Source organism: Macaca fascicularis, chromosome 6 (genome assembly GCF_037993035.2).
Source record: "Macaca fascicularis isolate 582-1 chromosome 6, T2T-MFA8v1.1".
NCBI lineage: Eukaryota > Metazoa > Chordata > Mammalia > Primates > Cercopithecidae > Macaca > Macaca fascicularis.
In genome coordinates, this window is record NC_088380.1 from 134,257,039 (window position 1) to 134,271,322 (window position 14,284).

The 14,284-nt window shown below is 34.4% G+C and overlaps 1 protein-coding gene across 1 annotated transcript in view; it reads left to right on the top strand.

The window, feature by feature from the left end:
• The window catches only part of CCDC192 (coiled-coil domain containing 192), a 309,467-nt gene that overhangs the window by 41,608 nt on the left and 253,575 nt on the right, over nt 1-14,284 (top strand). The gene's annotated exons all lie outside the window — the stretch shown is intronic.

The window sequence follows — 14,284 nt, forward strand, 5'->3', positions numbered from 1 at the left end:
TTTAAAAGCTAGAAGAACAATTGAAATTTTCTAAATATATGAATATTTTTAAATTTAATTTATATTTTAAATATGTACTGGCTTTTTCACATCTGGCAGAGATGATACTTGTGGTATACAGTGAAACAGGTAGCTCAATGATTTATAGTCTTTAAAAGTGACTGTCCCTATGGAAGACTCAATAAGAGAAGGAACGATGCTCAAAAATCCCCTGGCTCGCTGTTGCCTGAATCAAGAGCAACATGTTAAGATTAGTGCTTGGAAGATAAACACTGCAGCCTCCAAGGGAGGTGATCCTCACTGGGTATCAAATGACTCCAAGTGGGAGAACAGAGAAACGACTCAGCTGTTGACTAGCAGAGCTAAGTAAATATTTATGCCAGAAATGTACACATTTGCTATAATAACATCACCCCTACTCAGCTGCCCCAGTAGATAAATAGATATTTTAGCTTCCTCCCAGGAATATGGCATTCATAGGATATTAAGTTATGTAGCTTTTGGTGGGATATTAAAGAGGATTTCTGTACAGACAAATATACTAGATACTTGATAATTCCTTGGATATTTTAACAGAGCCCCAGCCAATGTTCTTTGTGGTCAGAGGCCGTCACTTGACTAGGCTAAAATATCACCAGCAAGTCTCCTCTAGTCAGCATGCTCTGCTCTGCTAATGCCTGGTACAGAGAGGTGCTCTGCGCCACTGGGAGAATATTACTCAATATTAGGAATGACCTGATATCCGACATTCATTTTGACAAATGAAATATAGTCCTAGAGTCTTTTTGCAGTTCCATCTTCCAGGCCATTACTGAAGGCACGGTGTACAGAAACACAATTACCTTTTTTTTCCCTCTTTGCTAGAAATGGCACACACACTGCCAATTTTCCTTCCAAAATTCAGAAGTGGTACAACAATTAAAATGGATTGCTGTGTAGAAAGTGGTGAGCCTAGCAGCTCAGCATTTTTTCACTTAAAAGCTGAAAATTGTATTTTCAAACAGTATTCTAATTAGAGGAGACTTTTGTAAGCTTGCTTTGATTCTTTGCCTTTGATTCTTTGAATACTGAGTTGTCTTGGTTGGGATGTTTTAGTTTGTTTAGTAAAGCCCACCTTACCATTTTCTCAGTGTAGGGAAAAGTCCTAGTTAATTAAGTCACATCCATGAATTGCATCCATTTCAATTATTTTTGAGATATGATGCAATAGTAAATGTTCTTTAGAAAAATCACATTCTGTGAGTCATAATCAAATTCTAAACCACCTGAAACATAACTAAGTGAATGAGGAAAATATGCCACTGAAAAGAAGCTGCAAAGTAGAGAAATTTTTCTTGAGTTTATAATTGCTATAGACTCTTTGGTGTGACGTATTGAACAAGTTACAAGAGCCTCAGTATGGCTAAGAATCTTTGTTTCACTGTAGCCTCACAAGAACAAAGGAGAGATTCCTAATTCGTGTGTGATGTTGTTCTTCATTTCTCATGCTGTTTTTTTTCTTTTTTCTTTTTTTTTTTGAATTACCAGCAGTTCTTTTCAACCAGGTTAAAAAACAAAACAAACAGGTTCACTTTTGCCAGATATCTTAGAATGAAGAAAACCACAGTGCAAGTCAGGCAAAAGGAGAAATCTTGAATAATCATTTTTCATTGTGTAAGCTGCTGTGAGATTCTCTGGTTTTTATAATAAACAGTGCATACAATGAATGGAAGAGAAAATACCAAGTGTCTCAGAAGTCCATCTCAGAAACTGTAAAATCAGAAAAAAACCTTCTAAAAATTCTCCGAATATATCTCTCAGGACTGAAAGAACTATAACTATTTTAGGCCTGCCCTTCTGACCCCACTTTCTTTCTAGCAAGTCAACAGAATTCAATAATCAAATGCTTCAAATGATGCCAAAAGGTCTGACATAATGCCCGAGCACAGTTATTGGAGTTACAGCTGGGAAGAGGCAGAAACCATAGGTGGGTCTTTGTTGAGTCTAGGTCTGATTCAAAACCAAGAGAAAAACCATAAAAGCATCAAGCTAAGAAGACAATTGTATGTTTGGCCTTCCTGTACAGACAATGGTAGGACTATTAGACTTCCACATTGTTTCAAAGTGAGTTCCTGGATTTCCTGTATCATAAATTCCCTTTCTGAGACTTTCAGAGCCACTCATATTCAAGGACAAGGCACCATGTAAAAACAAGATTTAATTAGGGACCCAGGAGGTGGTGAAGGTTTAGTATTATGCGATCAAATTAAATACTCTTCTGTAACTTTTAATTTTCTTACAACTTAGCGAAGTTTCTCATAATATAAATAAATCTAATGGAGAATAAGCCCAAGTGATTAACTCAATAGTGGCAAATGCTATGACCTTCTCAGAGGGTACTTGGTTTTCCACTTTTGTCTGAATCCATTTCAAGAAGAATTAAATTCAAAAATAATGTGGAAAATTGTCTGACCCAGTGTGCAAAAATTCAGGGTTCTGTCAGAAAGAATAAAATTGTGCCATATGTCTAAGAATTTACAGAATACTATTTAAAATTCTAAGTGTCCACTGTGGAATAGCTAGGAAAGCACTGGGATCTAGTTCCGGTTTCATTCATTTACTCATTCACTGTCTCACCCATTTATTCTTTCCATAAATATTTGTTGAGAACTACTATATGCTAGGACCTGAGCTAGGCACTAGTGATACAATGTTGATCAAAATCAGATTTTGTTCTCCAAAGCTTATTAGTCTAGAGAGAGGAGGTATATGTTTCCAAATAATTACTGTATTATAGATTCAAAAAGAACATGATGTTATGGGTGTAGACCTCAACCAATCTAGGCATATAGGAAGCGTTCCTTGAAGAAGCAGGATTTAAGTTTTAATCTAAAGGAGGAGTAGGAAGAGTTCATTATGTGAAGAAGGAAGGACATTCACCTAGAGGGAACAGCATATACAAAACTCATGAGGAAGCAGAGAGCACAGTGTTTTGGAGACATTAAAGCAAGTGTTCCTAGGGACAACAACATCCTAAAAGCAATGAGTAAGCTAAGTGTCTAGATCTTGGTTCCTAAATATCACTTTTTACTAAAAAGAGACAGTACTCCTCAGAGAAAAGGCCAAATTTTCCAGGACATCTTGATGTATCAGAAAGTAAGAAAGTGCTGAAAGAATAAAGGGACTTGGAACTTGTCAAAATAACACTGAAGCAACTCCAGGAGGTTCCTTTTGGCCAAATTTCTGATGATTTGAGTACCAAAATAAATGATGATAGTAATAGATTATAAAACATGGCATAAAATAATAAACCATGAGTCTATGTTGATCAAATTACTAGCAAGAATAAATTAAAAATTTGATAACAAATAGGATATTCACATAGTGTCAAATTACGTTCTCACAAATACTTGTTAATTACACAGAAAAACATAATACTTCACAATGGAGAACCTTGGCAAACACCACTGTAACAAAGTTAACATCAATAGTATTGGTACAAAATGAGATTGTGTGCCATTTTATAGTAATCAGTGGGAAGAGCACAGATCATTTCTTTAGCATTCCTACAAAAGTACACAACTATCATGAAGGAAAATCAGAACAATCTAAATTGAAGGAAATTCTCCAGAATAATTGGCTTGTAATCGTCAAGTTTCAAGGTCCTGAAAGTCAAGGGATTGTATGAAAAACTGGTCCCAGTTGAAGGAGACTAACCAAACATGACACATGACTCCAAAATGGAGCTTTGGCTCTAAAGGAAATTATTTGGGTACTTTGTGAAAGTTGACTGAGTTCCAAGAGACAAAGTGACCTTAATTTCCTGATTTTGATGGTTGAATTTTAATTATGTAGGGGAATGCACTTGTTTAGGAAAAAAAATGCATTGAAGTATTTAGAGGTGATGATACATCATGTCATCAGTGTGTGCACCCAAATGGTTCCTGAAAAAAATTATGTGTACTATACTTCGAAGCTTCCTAGAAGTTTGAGATTGTTTCAAAGTAAAAAATAAATCAATTAATTAAAAAAGACCAAAAAAGGTCAACACTGCTAGAAACCTTGGACTTCAATTTCCACATTGGGACAATAAAGAAGGTAGCTGAAATCCATGAATCTCAGCTCCAGTTGTACTGTAGTGTGCTAACTAGTCACCACGAATGACATACAAGGGGGAAAAATGTGCGTTACCTTTTTATTGCTATGTAACAGAATACCCCGAATTTGGTAGAACAGAAGTTTGGGATGGCCTGAGTTTTCTGGTGAAGGCAGAAATCAAGTTGTCGGCTTGAAGCCCCCACCTTCTTTCTGGCTGTCATCTGGGGACTGCTCTCAGCTCCTAGGGAATGTCCTCAGGTCCCTCCCTCATAGCCCCTTCTATCCCAGCAAGAGAGAGCCTCCCTTACATCAAATCTCTCTCACATTTTGAATTTTCGTTCTCGTCTGTTAACTGTCTGCCGTAAACTCTCTGCTTTTAAGGGCCTTGTATGATTAGGTTAGGCCAGCTAGATAATTTTTCCATCTTAATGGATTAGTAACCTTGATTATGTCTGTAATATCCCTTTTGCCATATTATATAACAGAATCATAGGAGTAACAGCAGTGGGAAAGATTGTGGGGGCCCTCATAGAATTCTGCCTATGACAAAATAGTCGAGAAAAATGAATTTGGGTCTGTTATCAATCAATACAGGTAAAGAAAAAAAGAATATAAAACTCTGCTTCTCTGATTCATGAATTGGGGGTTGAGGAATTCTAGACTGTGGTCTCTGAGACATCATCAGCAGTGAAGTTATTTGATTTGTCTTTATTAGGTTGTAAGAGCAGGCACGGACTCTTTCTGATTTACTGTTCCATTGCTAGCACTTAGCTCAATGCCCCAAACCTAGTGGATGCTCCAAAGTGAGGGTATAAAGAATAAATAATAAGTGAATAATTATATATGGCAACCAAAAATTTATTTTCTTATTTGACAAATCAAAATCTTCAATGCTAGTCCCTCAGTGAATTATTCTTCCAGAATAGCCAGGTTAAGAAGACATCTGACAGTTAATTTCCAGTTCCATTTTGATAGATAATATTTCTGTGTATATAGAATTCTGGAGGGATTTTTTAAAGTAAATGTAATTTGCCAAGACTTGGAACATACCCATTTATCAATAGAAGAGGAAAATACATTTAGTGTGAAAGGATCTTATGATGCTATACTGTTCCAATTAACAGATATAATAATGAAAGCTTGAAACATTCCTACATAAGGGTATAGGAGGAAACACTTTTAAAGATTATTTTGGAAATAGCTTTATTGCTTTTTAATATTATGAAATGCAAATATGCTCAAGATAAAAAATTGGAAAATAAAGAAGGTATAAAGAAAATAAAGATAATTTGTTATCCACAAGTCAAAGATAATTGCTCTCAATATTTTGATAGATATCCTTTTCACACATTTTCCTCTGCACCTATGGGTGTCAACACACCAGCATATACACATGCAGTTCTATATAGATAATGCAGTTCTATAGAGATAGTTTGCTCTTTTCATTTAGAAATATATCAAGATATATTTTCTTGACAATAAATATGAATGATCATTTTTAATAGCAACAAGGTATTTTATTTTATAGTTGTCATAACATATTTTATTTAGCCAATCCTTCCTGACATACTACTAAATAATTTCCAATTTTTCTAGCAGTATACATATCACTTCAATGAACATTCTTGTACATCAATCTTTGAACTCTGGCTTAATTATTTCTGTAAAATAAATATCTAAAAGTACTATTGATAAGTCAAAGGGTATGCAAATCTTGATATTTTCAGATTGCCCTCAGAGATGTTTAACCACATAAGTAGATTGTAAAGTACCTGTTTACCCTTGCCAACAATAGATATTAACAACTAAATTTTTTTTCTTTTTTTTTGAGACGGTGTCTCGCACTGTTGCCCGGGCTGGAGTGCAGTGGTGTGATCTCGGCTCACTGCAACCTCTGCCTCCCAGGTTCACACCATTCTCCTGCCTCAGCCTCCCGAGTAGCTGGGATTACAGGCGCCCACCACCATGCCTGGCTAATTTTTTTGTATTTTTAGTAGAGACGGGGTTTCACCTTGTTAGCCAGGATGATCTCGACTTCCTGACCTCGTGATCCACCCGCCTCAGCCTCCCAAAGTGCTGGGATTACAGGCATGAGCCACCGCACCCTGCTAAATGTTCAGTATTTTCCAGTTTGACACATGAAAATGATACATTGTTTTAATTTGTATTTCTTTTTATATAGTATTTTAAATCTGTATTTCTCTTTTGAGTTTGAAAAATATTTTAAGGTGAGGTTTTTTAAATAGCTCTTAGACATTATTTTTTTTTCTTATTACTTTGCCGGAAACTACGTTTTTACCATTTTAAATTATATGTCATTTTCTACATCATTTTCAAGTACATCAGTGTGGTGGGCAACCTCTAAAATGGTGCCCAAGGATCTTAAGCACCTGATATTCACAACCTTCTGTAGTCTCCTCCCCTTGAGTATCAGCCAGCCCTGTGATTTGCTTCTTTGTACAGCCAGCATAACATGGAAAAGGGAATGGAATATTGCTTCTGTGATCAGTCTCATGATTTCTATCTTGTTAGCAGATTCTCTCTGTTGCCTTCTTAGTTTGCATGCTCTGATGAAATACCCTACCATGTTGGAGAGACCCTCCTGGCAAAGAATTGAAGATAGCCTCTGGCCAAGAGCCAGCAAGCAATGGTCAACAACCCATTACGAAATGATTTCTACCAACAGCCATGTGGTCATATAAGTGGATCCTTCCCCAGTTGTGTCTTCAGATGAGACCCTAGGTCTGGCTAACACCTTGATTATGACCATTGCCATACTCATTCTTGCCACACCCATTCCATTCTTGCCATACCCATTCTATTATTCCAGTATCTCCAATGTTTATGATGTAAAATTTCTGATGTACAGAAATGTGACTCTAGCTTTTATTTTATAGTATATGGATTAAATATTTATGTTGAAATTTCATATTATGAGTTATTATATATTGTATGGCAATTGGGTGATTTCAGTGTAACTAAATGGAAATTTTGGTCTTACGTTTGTTTATTTTTGACAAAGAAAGATGATAAAAGCTCTTGTAGATGAGCTGTAAGTTTCTTAGTCTGAAAGATGGTGTTGGAAGAAGAATACATAATTATATTTACTTAACATCTTCTGTAATGAGATTTTGTCTGCCTTATTAATTACTTGATGTATTTGATGTATTTGTGTCTTGTTTTTGTTAAAGAACTTATTGGATATATACTCAACTTTTTACTCTTCAACTAACACTGAGGTTTTTAAGGACACTCCTGTTTTGATTTCATGATAAACATGGGAAATTTTATAACAATTTATTTGTATGTACTGGTATTTATATATATATATTTGAGAATATGCTTACTTTGTGTCCTGACTCATCTAGATTCTGTTAAAAATAAAAGATAAATATCTTACTTTTAAATTCTGGCATGCGTAATTCCCCTGAGAAATGTTCCCTGGGAGGGTTGGGAATTATATAAAGGCACCCCCATTTTGTCTTGAGAGGATTTGAGATCACCTCAGTTTCCTGGCCTAGAATAATAACAGCTGTCTCTCAGCAGTTCTGTATTAATGTGGGTGAAAGTAGTTAAAGATTTAAAACATTTTATGAATATAAGGGAATTATCCATGAATGTCTCATTTGGCCCTCTGCTTATAAGGCATTGTCAGGGACCTAGAAATTGTAATTTAGGGAAAAAAGAGAAAGCCTCTCTTGCTTCCCACATTACCTTCACTTCCTGTACTCCTTGACTCCTGCCTTCACATTAAATATCACCTCAAGAGATTCCTTTGAGAAAGGGAGAGTAACATTATTTTCTTTTCATTTAAATGTCCATTATTCCAAGAGATAGAGCTAAAATTTAATAACACCTTATTGGGATTTTATTCATACATTCACTAAATGTAAGTTTCCACATTTTCACAAAATATTGAATTTAGTAGTGAAAAAAACAGATTCATGGTTTTATCTACCAAACACTTAGCTATTTCTATTTTATTCTCATATAAAGGAGGTTGACAACACAGGAATTTGAAAGGTGAAAGTTAGTGGTAGACTGAAGTGGGTCAGGGGGAGAACCAAGAATAAATAGATGGATGGAGAAGAGGAAATAGATCACCTCATTCGCAATTGTACCCTAATCAAGCCACTTTTGAGTAACCACACATTCTGTTCTAAACGAAAGAGATTATTTGCTTCCCTTCTGGCCCAAAGTCAGATTCTTCTTCCTAGTATGAACTTTCAGCACTTTATTTTGATTAGTTAAGAGAAGTCCAAAAATCCATACTAAATATCAAGAGAATTATTAGCTTTGGCAATTCAAAAAAAATAAAACTTATGATGTTTCCTATGTAGGAGTTAAGAAATTAATCTACTTTTCCTGAGTGCAGAGAAAAAGTACTATCTTCAATGCAAACTTCAACAGAATCTACATCTCAGGAAGAAGATGGGGACTGACCCACTTAGAGCATCTCCAGTCCTCATTACAGAACACTGAAGTAGTAAGATGATAGTTTAACATAAGAAAACTGCCTTCCTGGATTTTCCTTGAGAAGTGATTAATATGTAAGAATGGACAACGCGGGGTTTCACTTCTACCTTCTCCATTTGATGACTTTCAGAATGACCAGATATGCCATGCATGGTGATGGAGAATAAGAACGATGGTTTGAAATCAGAACAATGGGATTCTACCCAGCACTGGTACCTATTAAATCTATTTGAATCTCAGTTTTCTCATTAGTAACAATCTCAGAAGGATTGTTTTAAAATTCATTGATGAAAAGTGTGAAAAGTGTTGCTGTACACATTACCCTTGTGACTTTTATTGCTTCGTGTGTGTAAATTCCAGAACATTCTAAGAGAAGCAGCATGATTTAGTTGTTCAAACACAGATGCTGTGACAGAAATTTAACTCTGCCATTCATAAGCAGCATGAAGAATTTAAATCTTCATTCCATTCCTTCAGGGTACATCCAAAGATATGCCTGCATAAGGGATCCCTGGAAAGCTTTTGTCAACTGACATAAAATTTTAAAATAGACTTTGAAGTTCATCATGTAAATTTTAAATATTAAAAGAATTCAACTAAAATATTTTTTCTAAAAATATATTTTCTTTCATCTACCACACAGAAAAACACCAGCCAGTCTTGTTATATAAATGACATCATTTTAATTAATATGAGTTTTAAGAGAAACTAACCCTTGAATTAGTTATTGTTGAATTAAGTTGCCATGTCCCTTGCAGTCAACAGAAAGTGACTGCAGAGAAAGGTGAAGTTTGAGGTAGTATTACTATCTGTTCCTGAAAAGATGTGAGGCAGTGGGATAAAAGGGAGAGGGGATCATAGCCACTTCTCTAGTTCCCAGAAGGATATATTGTGATCATTAGGCTTCTCTGACATATTCAGTGGATGAACTTGAGTGCCCTCCTTCATGATCTATGATAGCCAACATATATTTGGAGTGATGGGAGTGTGTAGGTAATGGATTATAGCATAGAGATGAACAGTATGAATTTTAGCTCCAAAAGACCTGTATTTGAATCTCAGTCATTCTAGTTCCTGACTGTGGGATCTTAAGAAAATTATTAAATTTCTGTAAATATCATCTTCTTCACATGAAATGGAGCAATAATCATAACAATTGTTACCAGAGTTGTAAGAATTAAATGGAATAATATAAGTAGAACACTAAATCTTGTACTTTATGAGAGCTCAATAAATAGGAACTCTACATATATTGCTATTTTCCATGTGCTCTTAAATTATGTATAAAAATGGAGATGTAGTCATATATTTTAATGATATTCCTAAGTTTCTGAGCCCATTCATCCTCATATTCAATACACATGTATTTCTCATTTTATAGCATCATTTTTCTTATACTTTCTTTTGTAATATAGATGTAGTCCTGATAAACTAAATCAATATTTTGTAAACCAAATTATATTTGGTAATGAGGGGTAAGTATTACACTAGAGAAATATATTCTTTTAAAGGAATAATTTTCAAAATGTATTAAAATACATATTCTTTTGAAAATCTGATGATAGCTATGTATCTGTTTTCTACCGAAATGCACAAATCCTTATATGCACCAAACTGTATGTATAATTAAAGGGATATATGGATCTTCCCTACAATTTTTTAGAAATTTTAAATGAAGTGGCTAAGCATTTGAGCCAATAGCTCAACCATTATTTACCTGTTGTATAAAATCAAATGTATGTATGGTAACTTCTAATGAAGTACCTTACACTAAATTTAATGTTTAATTCCATCTGAAAGATGTCATATGTCAAAACGTTTGCTGACAAAATTATTTTTAGCCTAGGCATATTAACTATGCTGTACCTAGCAGTTTCGTATCCAGTAAATAAACTGTCACTGAAGTACCATTAATGTTAGTGTCAGGTGGAAATATCAAGTTACACAATCTGATTAATTACTTTTCTTTTATGTTTCTTCTGTATCAAAGAGCCAGAAAACATCTTTTTTTTTTTTCTAGAGCAGTTTTCTTTTAAAACTCTGTATTTTCAGTAAACTTCTTTTAGAAATTTCTATAAAATACTTATTCTCCCAGCATATCAAGATCTAACAGGCATTTGAATCTTAAAATGAGTCAACAAGGTGGTAAGTTTACAACTAAACACTCAATTTCACTCCAACACTCGATATTGTATTAAAGTTAATGCAACATGGTGTTTTAGTATTTAAAACATCAAATTATTAACAGACTCCAAAGACTTCTCTGCAGCAAAATTTGATATTTCTTTTAATAAGAATAAATCCCAGTGACACCTTCTGAATCTGAGTTTAAAGATCGGTTTCAGAAGATATGAGATCTTAAGGAAATGTAGTTTAGCTATTAGATAATCTTTAAAATTTCATTTCTGAAGTTGAACATTAACCGGGGATAACCTAGGTTACCATCTCATTTGCAATTTGATCTCTTTTATGTCTCCAAAATTCAACTAAAGGAGACCAATTGTTGGCTTCACCTTTTTTTTTTTTTTAACTATGGAATTCTGATAATGTGTTTTATTGCAAGATTTACATTCGTTTGTTTGCTTCAGTGGCATTAGGTAAATCAAGAGGCACGTAAAAGCAATTCCCATCGTGGTACTGAGAAACAACCTACGCTGGCAGTTGGTTGGGTTGTTGATCTGGTGCATCTGACATGTGTAAAATGACAGCAGGATCACTCAGGAAATTCAATATACCCACACACAGAAGCCAAATATGTCAGCTTATTTTGGGAACCACTCTATCATGAAGATGCATTTGTTCTTGGAGCAGCCTCAGAAAGCCTCCTCTTTATCCAACTGTCTCTTGATTAAAGAAGCAACTGATGTATACTATGTAAAGAATGGTCTTTCTCTGGAAAAGTTGTCTTTTTGTCAATATTTTTCTTATTGCAAGGAAGATATTTTATTGCTAAATATTTGTTAATTGCTTTGGTAGCACAGAATGAAAGATGGTTCCTGGAAGGCTGAGCACAGTCATCTGATGAATCACAAATAGTAAATCCTTGTAATAACGTATATGACATTTTTATCATATAAACAATAGGCTTCTGAAGCAGGATGTATGGCAATGTATCTGCTGTTTGTTTAAAATGTTAGATTTTTATTCCTTATGCTTGTAGTATAGTTCACCAAAAATTATTTAGCAACTAAAATTTAAAAATTAATTCAAATGCTATTTTGTGTTTTTATTAGAACATTTAGATAAAAGCAAATAATACTATATTAATTGTGACTAAAAATTAAGAATGATATTTGTTAGGGCGCTAAATCATGCTTTTTCTCTTTCATTCCCTTGAATTGTTTTCTTTACTTTACCTATAATTTCTACCGTATCTTGGGATTTGCTGTTCATGTAACTTCTCTTACTAATTCTATCCAGGATAGCCAAAATAATACTTTATAAACAATAAGTGACAAAAATGATATATTGAAAGTAAGCGAGTACCTCTGTCTTATTAGTTTCTGGGACTTGACACTACTGAATTGCTTTTAGATTCAGCAAGCATTTCACAAAACTCACAGGAAAATAAAATAATCATCAATATCTTGCAAGGACAAGCAATGCTTCACTGGTTGAGATGTGTCAGGTAGGTTTGGAGCATTTTTTCTCTGTGTGATATAGATTAAAAGTTTCTAATTAAAACCAAGAACTGTGACAAAACTATTTGCCTTTTTGAGCTTGTCTACTAAAAAAATACATTTTTTTCTTGTTTCTAACCTGCCACACATTAAACCTCTCCAAGATCAAATTGTTCTTTGCTTACATTGCAGTTAACAACTCATTTCCTCCCCAAAATTAAAACTACAAATACAACATTCCTCTATACTTTCTAGTTGTTAGAGATAAACTTAATTTCGAATAGTTTCCATATGTTTTTTATGAGTAAAATGCTGTTGAGTTTTGAAATGGGCAGTTTCTAGGAGGAATCGTTTCTCCACCATGTTTGGCATTAACCACACGGATGATGATTAATACTTCTACAATGATGAAACATTCCCTGCATTGAATAAGCACAGATGGTGCTAATTGTTTTTCCTACTTGTCATTGGCTTTTAACTCACATTCACATTGAGTCCCAAAGCGTTATCCTCTTGGTGAGGAATAATGATGAAGATGTGACCTCCAGGTTAAAGATGTGACTTGTCAGTTGTTTTCAGACTCTGGCATCCAGAGTTGAGAACTCTTTTCCTGCTGCTCAGTGACCTGGCATTAGCACTTTGTAAAGGCAAGATATGTACCTTTATCGCATCCCTGTTCTCTCTAGTCTCTACCTCAGCTCTGAATCTCCAATCTCTCCTTCCTTGTTCTATGGGCTTCAGGAAGGGTTCCAGAAACCTCTTAAATTCCTTTTCATTTGTGCAAACACCACACACATGAACACACACACACATACATACATATTCAGTGCTTAGTGGAGTGCCTGTCACAAACTATTAATAAAGTTTGGTAAATTGCTGATAAAATGAAAGAATAACCAATGAAATTAATTACATTGAAATATGAAGGAAAGTTCCAGTCAACTTTGGAGTTGGATGAAAATGTTTTGTTTTGTTGCTGATTCTATCAAGGTAAATATGAAGAAAGATTCATTATTTGAGGGGATAGATTAATGTGGATATCATTTATAAATTAAATTCATTGATAGACATTAACATTTCAAAGTAATTCCTAAGCTACAACTCCAAGGTGATTGGTAATTTTCTGAAAGTAATATAATTATTACATTGTGAAAATAAATTATATATGTACAACTAGTTAGTTACTGTTTATTAAATTTATAGTTTTGTCTAAGAAAATGATCCTGAAATTATTTTTCAGACTAAAGTCTTAACTGTTCTCTTCACCCTTTCTTTAACTTTTTGTTTTCCTTACTGGTACATTATACCTCATTAAGAAAGGATAGAAGTAAAGAAAGAGAGAAACAACTGTAATCGTTGCAAAATAAATTAATCTTATTGAATATTTTTCTAGTCTAGATAATATCAAAAAGATGTAAAACATGTATATATGGTAACGCCTTATATTAGTAATATTTGATCACTATTATTTCTATGGTTGAATAATCAAATGAGAAATTTATGTGAATTATATACAAATTATATGCAAATATATACCTGCATTGGATAGTGCTAGAGCTCCCATATATATTTCACCCTTCCCCACTATGTAGTAGCCCTGGAATTTGAGTGGGATTGATCCCACTGGCAGCTCTAAGGGTGAGTTCTGATGGATCCTTTCTCATTGTCACAGTGATTGGTTTGGGGTGGGTATATATTTCAAATGGAAGCCAGTCAACATGTCCTCAGTCGTAGTGATCACCTATTTAGGATCAGTCAATTAGAATAAAACATAGGACTTCTGTTCTAAGGTCATGGAAAGCAACTCTGTCTTTATCTCTGGCCATGAACAAAGTCATCTGTAGTCCCAGTTCTTCTGGCAGCCACTCCATGCCCACAAGGAAAGCCAGCCCTCAGAAGAAGCCACACTGTTTATGGAAAGATACCACACGCTGATAATATCAATGATTAACCTTGAAGTACCTTTAACTTCTGGACTTTCTAGTCACATAAGCCAGCAAATTCCCTTATAAGTTAACTACCATTAGTCACCTTTTCTGTTACTTGTAGCTGAAAACATCCTTCACAGTACAATAGCCATCAAAACATCTTCATCCATTTGACAAAAAGCC